General features: G+C 35.2%; 1 pseudogene; it reads left to right on the top strand.

Moving 5' to 3' along the window:
- The first annotated feature begins 2,090 nt into the window (after positions 1-2,090).
- On the top strand, positions 2,091-2,190 carry LOC122095077 (annotated as a pseudogene).
- The last annotated feature ends 13,797 nt before the right edge of the window (positions 2,191-15,987 follow it).

Here is a 15,987-nt window from a genome sequence, read left to right as displayed (position 1 = left end):
CTGTCAGATTTTGTGATCTCATCTTTCATTTTAAGTTGCCTTGCAATTCACAATTGATTCCTGCTAATTCTTGTAAGCAATTGGGGCCCTGAAATATTATAGAAATGAGAAATTGAGATGAGTCTTTAATTATTTTCTGTTGGCATGTTGCATGGGCCTATGTGAGAAGTCATGCCCTTGTTATCTGATGATGCAGATAACTAGGACCTGTTATCCTAGGACCCGTGGGTCCTGCAGAAGAATAATAGCTTTTAGACATCATATCAGCAACATTTGGGTATAATCAGTAAGAATGCTTCAGAAATATGGAGAAAAACACTTAGGGACCAGCAAGTTAAAACAATAAACAGAGCATCAGAATAAAATCCCTTATAGATTAGCAGAAAACAATACTGTTATTTTACCATGTGTATTCAGAAGACCACGAACACTTAGAAGGTATCACAAGCTTATACTGAAGATATTGCGTTGATACTTTTTATATTCTCATATATATTCTAAGCCTAATTATTTATATTCCAATCTATTTATGGGAATAAATGTCAATATATTTGTCAAATTATCAATTCTAGTAAGATTCACTGTATGAAATTTAAAATCAGCACATATAAATATAAAATTTATAAGTACATATAATATAAAAATTGTTTTGCATTGTTGTGTTGTGTTTAGGGAATCAAAGGCTACTCTGTTTTAAAGTATTATTCCAATATCTCTACCTCAGTTTTTGGTAGAGTTAGACTTAAAGCTTTACCATTTGTAGATATGCAGCCTAGAGGCAAGAGGAAACACTGTGATTAAAACATTACAAATTTAAGGCCTAATATCGAGGAGAAACATATGGACTTCTCCAGGAGCTATAGCAATATTTGGTGATAGAATGTCAGTAGTGTAAGTTCCTGCTTGGTTGGATGATAGACAGGTCAGGACAGTAGGTAATCATGCATATGAACAATTTTTTCACTTTCTTGGCTTTAGCTACTTTTGAAATGATACATATAATAAACAATTAAGTTTTGATAAAATACCTTCCATTCTGAACAATTCTGTCTGAACTTTTCATCTCTCTATGATCCCTTGTAACTAAGATTATTTTTGTTCCAGTAAGAGAATCCATGCTGTCAGGGTAAGATATTCTGGTTGGTCTATTCCTACATGGAAGAAAGGTAAAGGTTCAGTGTCAACGTCTAGTGCGTTGGGGTCCCTGGGTAAGGGTCACAAAATCACCAGGACACAGGGGATGCAGAGTGCAAACAGCAATTGCCACTGCATGCTGTGCTTTATTGTTAGTGGGTATTTAAAGACTAGCAAGCATAATCTTTGCCAAGATTTGGTCAGAAAACATTCACACAAAAAATTTCCACAGATACATTTTTACTTAACCTATGAGAGAATGTCTAGGTATATTATTATCTAAACTATTTTAGAGCAAGCTCAAACCACTTCTCCAATCTCAGGGAAAATGCTTTACCAGCTGTTCATCTATGCTTAAGCAAGCAGAAGAGCCACTTCCTCAGCTCCCAGGAGTCTGTGACATGTTTTGAGATAGGGAGAGGGAACATTTTCCCCCTGTACCCTGGCGTTCCAAGAGCTTTCCTAATCCCAAAAACAGTCTTCAGATAATCCCGAGGCTGGAGTCTGCATCATTCTGCCCCCTCAACCTAGACCCTGAGTCTTCACAGTTCAGGTAGACATTTGTCCCAGCAAGACCTCATTTGGGAAATTTTAAGCTGCAGAAAGTTAGAAGTAGCTCTTAAGCAAGGCTTACTTTGAATCCAATAGCTCCACAAAGCTAACTCAGTTGATAAATAAGTACTTGAAAAGCCACCACCTTTGGACTTAGCTGTAAAGGCTTCAAAGTATGATAAAATTTAAAATGAAAACGACAAAATAGTCATTGACAAAAAAAATGTAAATGTGAGCAATCGACCAAACTATATAAGTTTTTTCCAGTGTACACAGAAATTTAGAGAAATAAGATCAATAGCATTTTTAGGAACAATAATGGTTCCTTGTTACAAATAGGCAACCATGGATATATGCCCGTATAAAAATTGTATCATTACGTACTTAAATTTAGAGGATATTACATGCTTCAGCAGCAGGTCTACCCAAATTACAACAATACAGAGATTAACATGGCACTTGCACAAGGATGATATGAAAATTTGTGAAGTATTCCATATTTTCCATTCTTCTGACGCAAGAAATGAAAACCAGTTATTAAAAAGTTGATTACAAAAATACACGTGTAACCATACATGTAATTCATAGAATTAAAGGTTAGTTTGACATCAGTGTATTAAATTTTCACCTTAGAAAGGCCTTTACATAGCATAACCGTTACAAAACTTGAAATTAGATAATATTGCCATTTTATCCCAAAGAAATAAAATAATATAAGAAACTACGAAAAAAAAGGAGTCTTAAAATTCTTCTATATGGAATGCAATCTGAAAGGTCACATTTATTAATGAATCATTATATAACAATGTAGAATTCAAAGTATTATATCTAGGAGAGATTGAAATAGATTATGGACATTACACAAACATAGATATACTTTTTTCAGAAAAGCTCCAGGAACATCTTTAGTTTCTATACTATTCATTTCAACAGATAATTTAAAATTATTTCTGATTTAAAGAATCACAAACTCTGCAGAAATCATTACAGATGTATACAAACAACTCTTGAATACATTTTGATATCAAAGTCATGCAATTCACTTGGAAGAATACCATGGAATACATAAATTTTTATAGTAAGATATTGCTGTTGCTTTGTATTGTGAAAAAAATTTGTAGGGACACAAAAGATGGACTGGCATTTTTGAAACTTAAGAAACTTAACCAAACCATTACGACTTAGGAGAACAATTTGTACAGCCTTCGACAACTTCAAAGAGGTAGTGATACATACTTACCCTTTTGGCAATATCAAATGCAGTTTCTTCAAAGTTGTTCTTCAGACCTGGTTTGATATAATGGTTCAACAGAAGGAGATACAGAGTATCTTTGCTATTTCTATTCCCAGCAGCAAGATGCAAGGAGGTCAAGAGGCCTTTAGTTTGGGGATTGGTATCTGCATCATGATGAATTAATAAAGAAGCCATTCTGGTATTATTCCACATATAAGTACTGTGCAGGGGTGTCCAGCCATTCACAGTTATTGCATGAATATCTGCCTTGAGCTACCAACTCATGGACAATGTCTAAGTGTCCACTCTAGGCTTCCCGATGAAGAGGGGTATACTCATCCTCATCCCTAGTATTCTTCTGGGTGGCCTTTTTGGAAAGTAGTGTTCACACCACAGTAAGCCGATAAATTTCGGCATCCCAAAGAAGAAATTTGCTTGGATCCTACTCCATTTTTTTCTTGCAATTGATACCATTCCTCATTTTTTCATCTTGTTCCTTGTCTTCGTCAGAATTGCCTAATCAGAGATTTTGAGTACCAGTGGGAATGAGGTGTCCATGTATTTCCCAATAGTTCACATTGGTTGAACTGGTCAGAAAAAACTGGTGAATGTTCTGCATATGTTTTTTCACCATGATTAATTTTCTCGTTTTCCATTTTCACTATTCTAAATTATTCTAACTGGAGAGTAGTGAATTATAGGGAACAGAGGAAAGATTTTCCTCAGTATTCAAAGGTACAGACTGAAAATCAGGACCAGTGGTGTCTTCATGTGCAGCTTATTCTAGGAATGAGAAAATAGGAAACAATGCCTTCTATGTAAATGATTTGGGAAATACCATGTTATAGTGTAAGAGAACTCACTATTCAACATATGGGATTTAAGAGCTTTCTAATAGCTTTCAAATGTTGGTATCCAACATTAGAAAAAATGTATAATGCAGTAGTAAAATAGAAGTCCTTTGTATGACTACCTAAATTCTTGTTTTTTTTTAAGACCCTTGTTTTCATCTAAAAATAGGCCTATCTATTGTCTTCAGGTGATTTTGATGATTGAAGATGCTTAATGAGAAGTCAAAATGTATTAGTAGTCCTTTGCTATCAATTAAATTTCACTTTTTCTTCTTGGAGAATATAATGATCAAAGCAATAATTCAGAATCACCAAGCAATAATTCAGAATCATGCTTCAAGTACAAGTGAATCACCAGTAAGTAATCCTCGATTCCATTTTCCACAAAGTTTTGTTACAGATACAATCTGCCTACCTTCTCTAGCTGCTTTCCTAGCCTGGATCTATTCCTTCATTTTACAGGAAAAGTGTGATTCAACTGATTTCAGTCAGATCTGTTAGTAGAATTATCAAGTATTAAGATTCTTTTTTTTAAAATTAGTTGTGGGGCCTGACCTCTATGCCTGGGCACTGTCCTTGAGCTCTTCAAATCAAGGCAAGCGCTGTACCACTTGAGCCACAGCACCACTTCTGGATTTTTCTGTTCATGTGGTGCTGTTTTGGGAAATGGCAGAGCAGAAAGTGAAATGATGCAACCAAAAATATAAAAGCAAAATAAATTAGGATAATTATGGAGCAATCATATTGTCTATGAGAACCATAAAACAGAGAGAGGAAAAGAGATACAGATGTGCAATGACCTAGCTAGCCACAAAATCCATGCTTCTACTCAATTTACAAACAAGGTTTTTTTTTATTTTTTAAAAAAGATGGAAATAGAATTTATGTATTTACTTGAAATTAGTAAATACATTGTTAGTCACCTACATAAAGAGACATAGCTTTGACCAAATTACAGATAAGAATCTTAATGCTTGGGCTGGGAAGGTGGCTCAGTGTAGAGTGCTTGCCTTGCAGCTTACTACAGTGCAGACACTACTTTCCAAAAAGGCCACTCATATGAATAATAGGTATGAGGATAAGTATAATCCTCTTCATCGGGAAGCCTAGAGTGGACACTTAGACTTGGTATCTCAAGGCAGATATTTATCCAATAACTGTGAATGGCTGGACACACCTGCACAGTGCTTATATGTGGAACATATTGCAACAGCACACACACACACACACACACACACACAAATCATCAGATTTCTTCTTAAGTATTTTTTGTGTATGGTCTTAAGAAGAAATTTACATTACTAATTTGAATTTCTGACAGAACAATATAATCACTGTACATCTTGCTTCTATACTCTCAATATTAAATTGCTATCTAAGTATGTGCAATAGATAAGTATAGGAAAAAGTAGGAGCCACACTGGTGGCTCATGTCTTTATTCCTAGCTAATCAGAAAGACAAAATCTGATGATTGTGGTTTGAAACCAGACAAAGAAAAATAGTCCATTAGATTCTGGTTTGAAAGTAACCAGCAAAAGCTAGAAATGGAGCTGTCTTACAAGCGGTAAAATGCTAGCCTTGAGAAAACTAAAACAAAATAAATAACAAATTCTGAGACAGAGCCAGGCCCTGAGTTCAAGCTCTAGTATTAGCACCAAATTAATGAATGAATGAATGAACTAAAAATAAATTAAATATTCACGTGTGGAGAGACAGGGAAAATGTAACCACCGTGCTGAGTGGATTATGTATTATTTTGTAATAAGGCAAATTATCATTTTTCCTAATCACTAATATTTTTTTGGACATACTTTGTTTTCTTTTTATTGTGAAAATACTGTACAGAGGAGTTACAATTACATGGGCAAGATAGTGAGTACATTTCTTATCAAGCATTGTAGCCTCCTCCGTTGTTTCCCCCTCCTATCCCTTTCCATCCTCCCCACCCAATCCTCCCCGCCTTCCCTTCTCCCCTCTCCTCCCCACCCCCTGCACGAAAGTTGTAAAGTTTGTTTTCAACATAACGACTTGTACATTTCACTGTTGCAATGGGTCTACCTGTATGGACATAATTTGTATCGGTAAAACATGAGTGTTTTCCAGTGGTTCGAATGCTATTAGAACTTAAGTCTCCTTAGAATTAACATATACATCTATGACAGTTAGTGAGGACAAATAGGCCTGTATTATATTCAGATTTTCTGAGCTTTCTTCTGGTGCATTTTGTTTTGCTTTCCACAGGATACCTAGTGAAATATCATAATAATTTTGTCCTCATATCCCTTAGGTTCTTTTCTTTTCTTTTATTTATTTTTTTATTTTTTTTGTGAAAATACTCTACAGAGGGCTTACAATTACATGGGCAAGATAATGAGTACATTTCTTATCAAGCATTTCAGATTCCTCCTTTCTTTGCCCTTCACATCCCTTCCGAGCCTCCCCCTGCCCCCCACCCAATCCTCCACCCCCCCGTCCTCCCTTCCCCCCCCGCCCCCCCCACACCAAAGTTGTAAAGTTCATTTTCGACATGACAATATGTACTTCTCATTGTTGCAATGGGTCCAACTGTATCCTTAAATGACTTGTTTTTCCCCCTCTCCTCTACAAATTGTACCAACATCAAATACACTGAAAGCAGGGGTTATACTGTGGGGGAGGGAGATAAAAAGCAACAAAGAAATAATCTTATAAATGCGTTAGAAACAAATGCATGAAAGAAAAATACATTAAAATACATATCTAAGGGTTCATTTCCTAACATCACATTATCTGACCTTTTCTGCTTGACTCATACATATACTAGATATTGCAAATAAGGGAAACCATGGGACCTGTTTCTTTGGGCTTGGCTTACTTCACTTAATATAAATTTTTCCAAGTCTTTCCATTTCCTAACAAATGGGGCAATGTCATTCTTTCTGATGGAGGCATAGAATTCCATTGTGTATATATAGAACTTTTTCTTGATCCATTCATCTACTGAGGGGCATCTGGGTTGGTTCCATATCTTAGCTATGGTAAATAATGCTGCAATAAACATAGTTGTGCTGGTAGCTTTAGTGTGGTCTTGTTTGTAAACATTTGGGTAAATACCCAACAGTGGGATTGCTGGGTCATAGGGGAGCTCCATATGAAGTCATTTGAAGAACCTCCATACTGCTTTCCAAAGTGCTTGAACAAGTTTACACTCACACCAACAATTCAGTAAGGTTCCCTTCTGTCCACATCCCCTCCAGCATCTGTTGTTGTTAGGGTTCTTGATTTTTGCCATTCTAACTGGGGTGAGGTAGTATCTCAATGTTGTCTTGATTTGCATTTCTTTTATGGCTAAGGAGATTGAGCATTTCTTCATGTGTCTATTGGCCATCCTTCTTTCTTCTTCAGAGAAGTTTCTCTTTATGTCTTTAGCCCACTTATTTATTGGGCATTTGTTTCTTTGAGGATTTGTTGTTGGCGGATTTAATTCTTTAAGTTCCAAGTATATTTTAGATATGAGACCTTGTCCATTGTATGGCTATTGATGATCTTCTCCCAATCTGTGGGCTTTATATTGATCTTACTAGCTATGTCCTTTGCCATGCAGAAGCTCTGCAACTTCATGCAATCCCATTTGTCCAACCTTTCTGTGATTTGTTGTGTTTCCGGGTTTCTATAAAGAAAATTTCGGCCTGAGCAAGGAGACCTAAGGTTTCTGCTATTCCATCCTGTAAAGTTTTCAGAGTGTCTGGTTTAACTCCGAGGTCTTTGATCCATTTGGAATTGATTCTTGTGCCGGGTGATATATAAGGATCTAGCTTTAGTTTTCTACAAGTAATTAACCAATTTTGCAAGCACAATTTACTGAAAAGGTTGTCTTTCTTCCATTCTATTTTTTTAGCTCCCTTATCAAATATTAGATGGCTATAGGTCTGTAGGTTCATTTCTGGGTTTTCAATTCTATTCCATTGTTACTGAGGTCTGTTCTTGTGCCAGTACCAAGCTGTTTTGATTACTATGGCTTAATAGCAGAGTTTGAAATTTGGTATTGTTATTCCTCCAGTAGTGTTCTTTCCGTTGAGGAGCTTTTTTGCTATTCGGGGTCTTTTATTGTTCCATATGAATTTTTAGAATGCCTCTTCTATTTCCTTGAAGAACGAGGTTGGAATTTTGCTAGGTATCTCATTGAATTTGTAGATAGCCTTGGGAAATATTGCCATTTTCACTATGTTAATCTTTCCAATCCAGGTGCATGAAATGTTTTGCCATTTTCTAAGTTCTGTTTTGATTTCCTTTTTCAAGATTTTAAAGTTTTCATCGTAACGTTCCTTCACTCCTTTGGTTAAGTTAATTCCTAGGTATTTTATTTTTTGTGGGGATATTACAAATGGAATTACTTTCATAATTTCAGCCACACATTTCTCATTGTTGGCATACAGAAAAGCCATTGATTTTGGGGGCTTAATTTTATACCAGGCTACTTTGCCAAAGTTTTGAATCAGCTTGAGTAATTTGGGAGTGGAGTCGATGGGATTCATTAAATACAAGATCATGTCATCTGCAAAGAAGGAGAGTTTTATTTCTTCTTTCCCTATTGGGATCCCCTTTATGTTTGGGTCTTGTCTTATTGCTGTAGCTAGGTATTCTAATACTAGATTGAAGAGACGTGGAGAGAGTGGACATCCTTGTCTTGTTGCTGAATTAAGAGGAAATGACTTTAGTTTTTCACCATTAAGTATAATGCTGGCTGTAGGTTTGTCATATACAGCCTTTATTGTATTGAGGAATGTTCCATGGATTCCTAATTTCTCCAAAACCTTCCTCATTAAGGGGTGTTGAATCTTGTCGAATGCTTTTTCTGCATCTATTGAGATAACCATGTGGTTCTTATCCTTGTTCCTCTTGATGTGATGAATTATATTAATTGATTTGTGTATATTGAACCAGCTTTGAGTTCCTGTAATGAATCCTGTATGATATTGGTGTATGATTTTTTGGATGAATTGTTGAAGTCGATTGGCCAAAATTTTGTTGAGAAGTTTTGCATCAATGTTCATCAAAGAAATGAGTCTATAGTTTTCTTTCTTTGATGAGTCCGGGCCTGGTTTTGGGATGAAGGTTTTGATGGTTTCATAGAATGTGTTCGGTAGTGAACTTTTTCTTTCAATTTCATTGAAGAGTTGGAGGAGTATTGGTATGAGCTCTGCTTTGAAGGCCTTGTAGAATTCCGCTGTAAATCCATCTGGTCCTGGACTTTTCTTACCTGGGAGGTCTCTTATTGCTCTTTTTATTTCAATGCTTGATATGGGTCTGTTAAGATGGTTTAACTCATCTTGGTTTAGTTTTGGAATGTCAATATTTGCTAGGAAAAGGTCCATTTCTGTCAAGTTCTCAAACTTATTAGCATAAAGTTTTGAGAAGTATTCCCTTATAATGTTCTGAATCTTGGTTGTTTCCGTGGTGATGTTTCCATTCTCATTTCTGAGTTTATTTATTTGGGTGTGTTCTCTTCTTTTTCTGATAAGATTTGCTAAGGGTCTGTCAATTTTGTTAATTTTTTCGAAGAACCAACTCTTTGTTTTGTTGATTCTTTCTATAGTTTTTTTGGATTCTAATTTATTTAATTTTGATTTAATTTTAATTATTTCTTTCCGTCTACTGGATTGGGGTTTATCTTGCTGCTCTTTTCAAGGAGGTTTAGATATGTCATTAAATTGTTGGTTTCAGATCTCCCCAATTGGTTGATGTAGGAGTTCAGAGCTATAAACTTGCCTCTGAGTACTGCCTTTGCTGTGTCCCAAAGGAGCTGGTAATTTGTGTTCTCAGTTTTGTTGAATAGCATGAACATTTGAATTTCCTTTCTAATCTCTTCCATGACCCACTCGTGATTCAGCAGTGTGTTGTTCAGCCTCCATGTGTTACCTGACTTTCTTTGGTGGCTTTTGGTGTTGAGTTCTACTTTTATTCCCTTGTAGTCAGAGAGAATGCAAGGTATAATTTCACTGTTTCTGAATTTAGACAAGTTTGCTTTGTGGCCTAAAATGTGGTCTATTTTATAAAATGTTCCTGGTGCTGCTGAGAAAAACGTGTATTCTGATGCTGCTGCGTGAAATATTCGGTAGATGTCTGTTAAATCTTGTTGATCTCTACAGCTGTTTAATTCTGTGGTTTCTCTGTTGAGTTTTTGCCAAGTTGATCTATCTAGTGGGGAGAGTGGTGTTTTAAAATCCCCAACTATTAATGTATTTGGATCTATTTGGCATTTGAGGGAAAGTAGTGTTTCTTGGATAAATTTGGGTGCTACATTTTTTGGGGAATAGTTATTTAGAATTGTAATATCCTCCTGCAAGAGAGAACCCTTAATTGGTATGTAGTGACCTTCTTTACCTCTTGTCACAAATTTTAATTTGAAGTCTATTTTATCTGATATTAGGATTGCAACTCCTGCCTGTTTATGGGGGCCATTTGCTTGGTAGATTTTGTTCCAGCCTTTAACATTGAAAATGTGTTTGTTTTTATGGGCAAGATGTGACTCCTGAAGGCAGCAGATAGAAGGAACTTTTTTTTTAATCCAACTAGAGAGTCTATGTCGCTTAATTGGAGAGTTAAGTCCGTTAATGTTGATTAAAAGAACTGAGAGGTATTTGGGACTTCCTGCCATGTTATCCACCTTCTCGGGGGCTGCAAAAACTCGGTTCTTTCTATGGTTCTTGGATTCTCAGTTTGGGTTCAGTTTCTGGCCTTTATTGTGGTCTTGTTGGTTTTCTATGTGTAGGACATCTTTAAGAATCTTTTGTAGGGCTAGTTTGGTGGAGATGTATTGTTTCAATTTTTCTTTCCTATGGAAGGTTTTTATTTGGCCTTCAGTTATGAAGGAGAGTTTAGCTGGGTACAGTATTCTTGGTTGATTGTTGTTTGTTTATAGGGCATGGGATACATCATTCCAGGCTCTTCTTGCTTTGATTGTCTCTGCTGAGAAATCTTAGGTGATTCTAATTGGTTTTCCTTTATAGGTGATTAATCGTTTCTCCTTCACAGCTTTAAGGATCTTTACTTGGTCTGAGTTGATCCTGTGTGGATTATAATGTGACGGTGGGATGTCCTATTGTTTTCTGGTCTATTTGGAATTCTAAAAGCTTCTTGTATCTGAATAGGCCTATCTTTTTGCATGTTTGGGAAGTTCTCTGTTAGGATCCTGTTAAACAAATTTCCTAGAGCATTAACTTCCGTTTCTAGGTGCTCCTCTACACCCATTATCCTTAGCCTTATCACTAATATTTTATTTGAACTTTATTATACAATATTATACCCTGAATTTGCCTTGCATGTAAATGTGTGTGTACATGTGCGCAAATATGTGTGTATGTGTGTGTGTGTGTGTGTGTGTGTGTGTGTGCGTGTGTGTGTGCAGTTGCAATGTTGCATGCAAATGAGGACAGAGAGATGCTGAAAAGAACTGTGTTGCAATGTTGTTATTTATCAGTGTTCTATACTGTCATTTCAGTGGAACCACCCTTCTGTACATTTTATTCGTCAAATAATAACATCATCATAATTAAAGCATTTACAACATTAAGTTAGATAAAAGAGAACACTTTCAGCTCTTTCTATATGTTAGGCAAGAAGATACACATATATTTAAGTAGTAAGTTATTGCTGTAGGATGACTGTCAGTACAAAATATGTATTTGACCTCTTAAATTGGCTATAATTTTAAGATATACTCATGGAGTGAGTTTGACTGACTTGGCCAAACAGGTATTACACTCTGGTTATTCCTGTGAAACTCAAGGTGGATAAACTCTTTCAGGATTTCTGTTGAAAATAACTTTCTTTATAAGATAGTATCTATTCACACTAAGAATAAATCCCGTATTTTTTAGGTTTGAATATCTGATCATATTGAATGAAAAACAGTATTGTGGATATGTTTGTTAGATATACATTGCAAAAACAAATAAACAAAAAAAGCATGTGTCACCTCCAGATTGTGGATGCATTTTAAGTTGTATTTTACATACAAAAGTTTCTTCATTAATAGTTCTTTTGTGGGAGTAACTATCACAAGTTTAACAAATAAGGATTTTTGAAGATCTTTTCCAATATAAATAACATCCAAGAGCGAGTCTTGCAATTTCTGAAAACCCTTTGAATACTTTAGTGTTATTTCAGTTCATTGACTATACAGCTAAAGACATTTCTGAAATAAATATTGTTAAAATCTGAAAATGTAAGTGGGTATATAGGCTTTTTGTGCATCATTTTATCAAAAGACAGTTTTTATGAAACTACAATATATAGAATAAAAGAATGGAAGTGAATTGTGTGAGCTAATTTTTAGTATAACTTTGTTTTCTATTAACACAGTCCTTTGAATGTACATGATGAAGTTAAATTATGCCCTTTGTGACACTATGCTTCAGTTATTTTTAGAATCTTTTTAGTTATGAGTGAATTTGTAGTATAAATAAATGTCTTTGGAAATGATTAGGATTAATCTTGTGTTTTGTTTCCTACTCCCAAGAAAAAGAGTTATTTTCAAGTGTTAAAAGTTTACAATTGAATCTTCAGTATCATAAGAAATTTTGAACAAATATAGTAGTATTGATGTCTTTTTTGGGGGGAGGGAGTCTGATAGTGGGGCCTGAACTCTAGGCCTGGGCGCTGTCCTTCAGCTCTTCAGCTCAAGGATAGCGCTCTTCCACTTGAGCCACAGCGCCACTTGCGGCTTTTTTCTTTTTTTTTTTATGTGGTGCTGAGGAATCAAATCCAGGGCTTCACACATGCAAGGCAAGCACTCGACCACTGAGCCACCTTCCCAGCCCTTTATGTCTTTTTAAACCAATTGTATTCACAAGTTGGAGAGGCTTTAATTCATTAATGACAGGTCAGACTGCATTTTTGGGTACAGGAAAGGTAAAATATTTATCTAGGGTCAAAGGTGATTTTTATATGTCTTACTTTAATAGCATTTTAAAGTAGTACCTTTCTCTCAAAATGTTGGGTATAAAAAGCAATCAAAATACTTCTAATGGTAAACAACTTAGTTGAGTTACAATGTGGAAATGATTGGTCCATAAGACCTGCAGTCTGTTTCCATCAGGAATTGGGGAGGTCATTCTTTCAGTAAGACAGTGTTAAACAGAGATAGGGTCCCCAGTCAGTGCAGTGTTCAGTGAAGGGATAGAATATGATTTCTGCTATTTTGACCTAGAAATCAAGAATGTTATACTTTAGCACTTCCTTTCACCAGGGGGGTATGCACTGATTATGAACTTCGAGTATTCATATTACAGTTCCCTATTTTCTAACAAAGATAAAGTGAAATATTATGAGTGTACACAATAATTCTGGGAAATTTTCCTAGAATTTGTAGACTGCTGGTATTTTAGTCATAAAATAGAATGAGGTTAATTGATACAGTGGGAGATGAAACTCAGTCTAACACTTACCATGTGTGCAATGTTGTACTAGTAATTCCAACTCTGAAGACTTCAATATCATCATCTGAGAATTAAAAATGTAAGTAGTTCCACTTTATGGAATTATTGTGAGAATTAAATTAGATACCATTGGTATAGTACTTGGAAAAACAATCAATGATCATTTGGCATATTCTACCTGTTATTTTATCATGTGGTTAATTCTAACATTTTTACTGTGATTTTTATTGTGTCTCTTTATGATGTGCAATGTGATGTATTGATATTCATTGCATTGATCATTTTTCTGTCACTTAAAGGAAAATACCTGCAAAGAAAATTTCTGAGGAGGAAACTATTATATTGACTCATGGTTTAAGAGAACACAGTTTAAGATCAGATGGCTCCATTGTTTTTAATTATATTTTTATTATCATAACTAGTTGTACAAGGGAATTTACATTCAATAAATAATGGTTTTAAGTATAATGGATCCTTATATAACTTTTCCCTGCCTTTCTAAACCTCACCACACTTTAATTTTTTCTAGTTTCATACTATCTGCATTGAATATCATGTCTTCACTTTCTTCTTCCATAACTCTTTTTATTCTTTCCCTTTGACTTCCCCTCACATCTTCAAAGTGATAGTTTCCTGGTATTTATTTTGTTGGATTAAAAGTTCAATTTTATAAAAAAAATACATCTTTTAAATACTCCTCTACAAATAGCATGATTTGGTTAATATTGCTGTGTAAAATTGTATAAAGTTCTAGCTTCCAAATATGAGACAGAACATGGGTCCTTTGTGTGTCTAGCTTTGACTTCGTTTATTTAACATATTTTTAGATCGATCCATTTCTTTGCAAATAATGTAACAGTCTTCATAATGGATAAGTACATTCCACTTATGTATATATGACACACTTTTCCCAGCCATCCCTTCGCCAAAGGGCATCTGGGCTGTTTCCATAACTTGGCTACAGTGAAGAGTGCAGTAGTGAACATGGTTGTGAAAGTGATTTTACTGTCCTTTTGGAAGAATTCATCACTATCTTTCTGGGAGCAATCCTCTAGCCAGTTTTCCAGAATAAGCATATCCCTCCCTTCATCTCCATCACAACGTATTGCAAGTCCTCAAAAACACACTACCCCATACAGGTTTCAATAAGCTAAAACCACACTGTGCCCATATTCTTTCAATACATTTTTAATAATTACATATAATTTAGTGAGAACCTTCTATGAACTTTCCTAATGTGGGAATGAGGGACGTAACAACAGAGTAAAAGTAAGAAATATGTAATTTAATTAGTTATCATATTTAAAATATTTTTCAGCTCTAACTAATAGCCTCACTTACTATTATTTTAATCTTTATTTGATTACTTCATCTAGCCCATAATTATAACAGGTGAGTTAAATACAAAGGCAAAAAGTGTGGTTTGATTTTGACACTCATGTGTGAGGATGCACAATATGGGCAAAGAGATGGATTGGAATTAATAGCAATTATCCATTTTGTTAAAGTAGAGATGGTTTTCCCAAACTGATTCTCACAATTCATATTTCATTCAACAAAAAGAAACGTGTAACAATTACCTTTGTTTTCCTCCTTATTAACTTTTGTTTCCATTATATTTTTAATGAAGGATGATTTCATAAATCTACTTTAGAGGTGAAAATATTTTAATATATTTCTAACTGTATGCATTGATCTATACATACACACATATATTACACAGGTTACAATCATAATTTATAACTTCTGTAACTATACAATTTACTAAATTATTAAAAACATCGACGGCTCATGGCTGGAATCAGGATTACTCAGGAGACTGAGATCTGACGATCTTGGTTTGAAGCCATCCTGGGCAGGAAAGTCCATGAGCCTCTTATCTCCAAACAACCAACAAAAAATCAGAATTGGAACTGTGGCTCCAAGTATTAGAGTGGTAGCCTTGAGAGAAAAAGCTCATGGACAACACCCAGGCTCTTAGTTCAAGAACTACAATCTACCCCCCAAAATTTTTTTAATTTACACCTGTGTAAGTAGAGTATTTCCATCACCCAAATGCACATCCATGATTATTTGCAAGGTAACTCTGTTTTGTCTGAAGTACGACTAAACATTATCACTAAAGGAGCATTGGAACGTGGGTTCATTTTATCTCTCTAATGGATTTTTCTCCACTCAAATACTCAAGTGTTACAATTGTTCTAATTATTTAAAATCAGAGCTTTTTTCTTTCATACTCCTAATATTAGAGTTTGAATTGAGTGTTTTGTCCCCTTAAATGTGTGTTCTTACCACTTTGTCATGCCCCCAGCCCTAAGTTATCCTGATTATTTTTCAGCTAGAAACTGGCTTCCTACTTGTGTATGAACTTGGCCTCAGTCCACTTGATGTTATTCTTCCTGGAATTTAGAACAACAGGTGCATGGCATTGTGTACAGAACTTTCTGTTCAGTCTGGGCTTTTGCCATTACCTCACAACATTGCACTCCCATGTAGTCACGAATTTCATAAGCTTGTCATAGCTGAGTTTTTTAAATCTTTCATTTCCTGCAGGCTCTTGAGTACTGAATTAATTTGTGTTTTCTTGGGTTGTTTGTTTCATTTGAATCTATGTGTTGAGTTGTTCCTCACTTTTCCTTTTGTTTCTTTCCCTCAAGTTCTTACCTAAAGTGCTGAGAAACCAATTCTTCTTTCTCAAGATAGGGTGAACATTATTTATTCCAAAGCAATTTCCGTATCTATGAATGGTATACACATGCTAAGCGCTGAGAAGGGTGTTTTTATTTTCACGGCAGT

The sequence above is a fragment of the Dipodomys spectabilis genome, unplaced genomic scaffold (genome assembly GCF_019054845.1).
Source record: "Dipodomys spectabilis isolate Male_0828 unplaced genomic scaffold, ASM1905484v1 ptg000333l, whole genome shotgun sequence".
NCBI classification, from domain to species: domain Eukaryota; kingdom Metazoa; phylum Chordata; class Mammalia; order Rodentia; family Heteromyidae; genus Dipodomys; species Dipodomys spectabilis.
The sequence above is the reverse complement of the archived record's forward strand: the minus strand, read 5'-3'. Positions and strand labels throughout refer to the sequence as shown.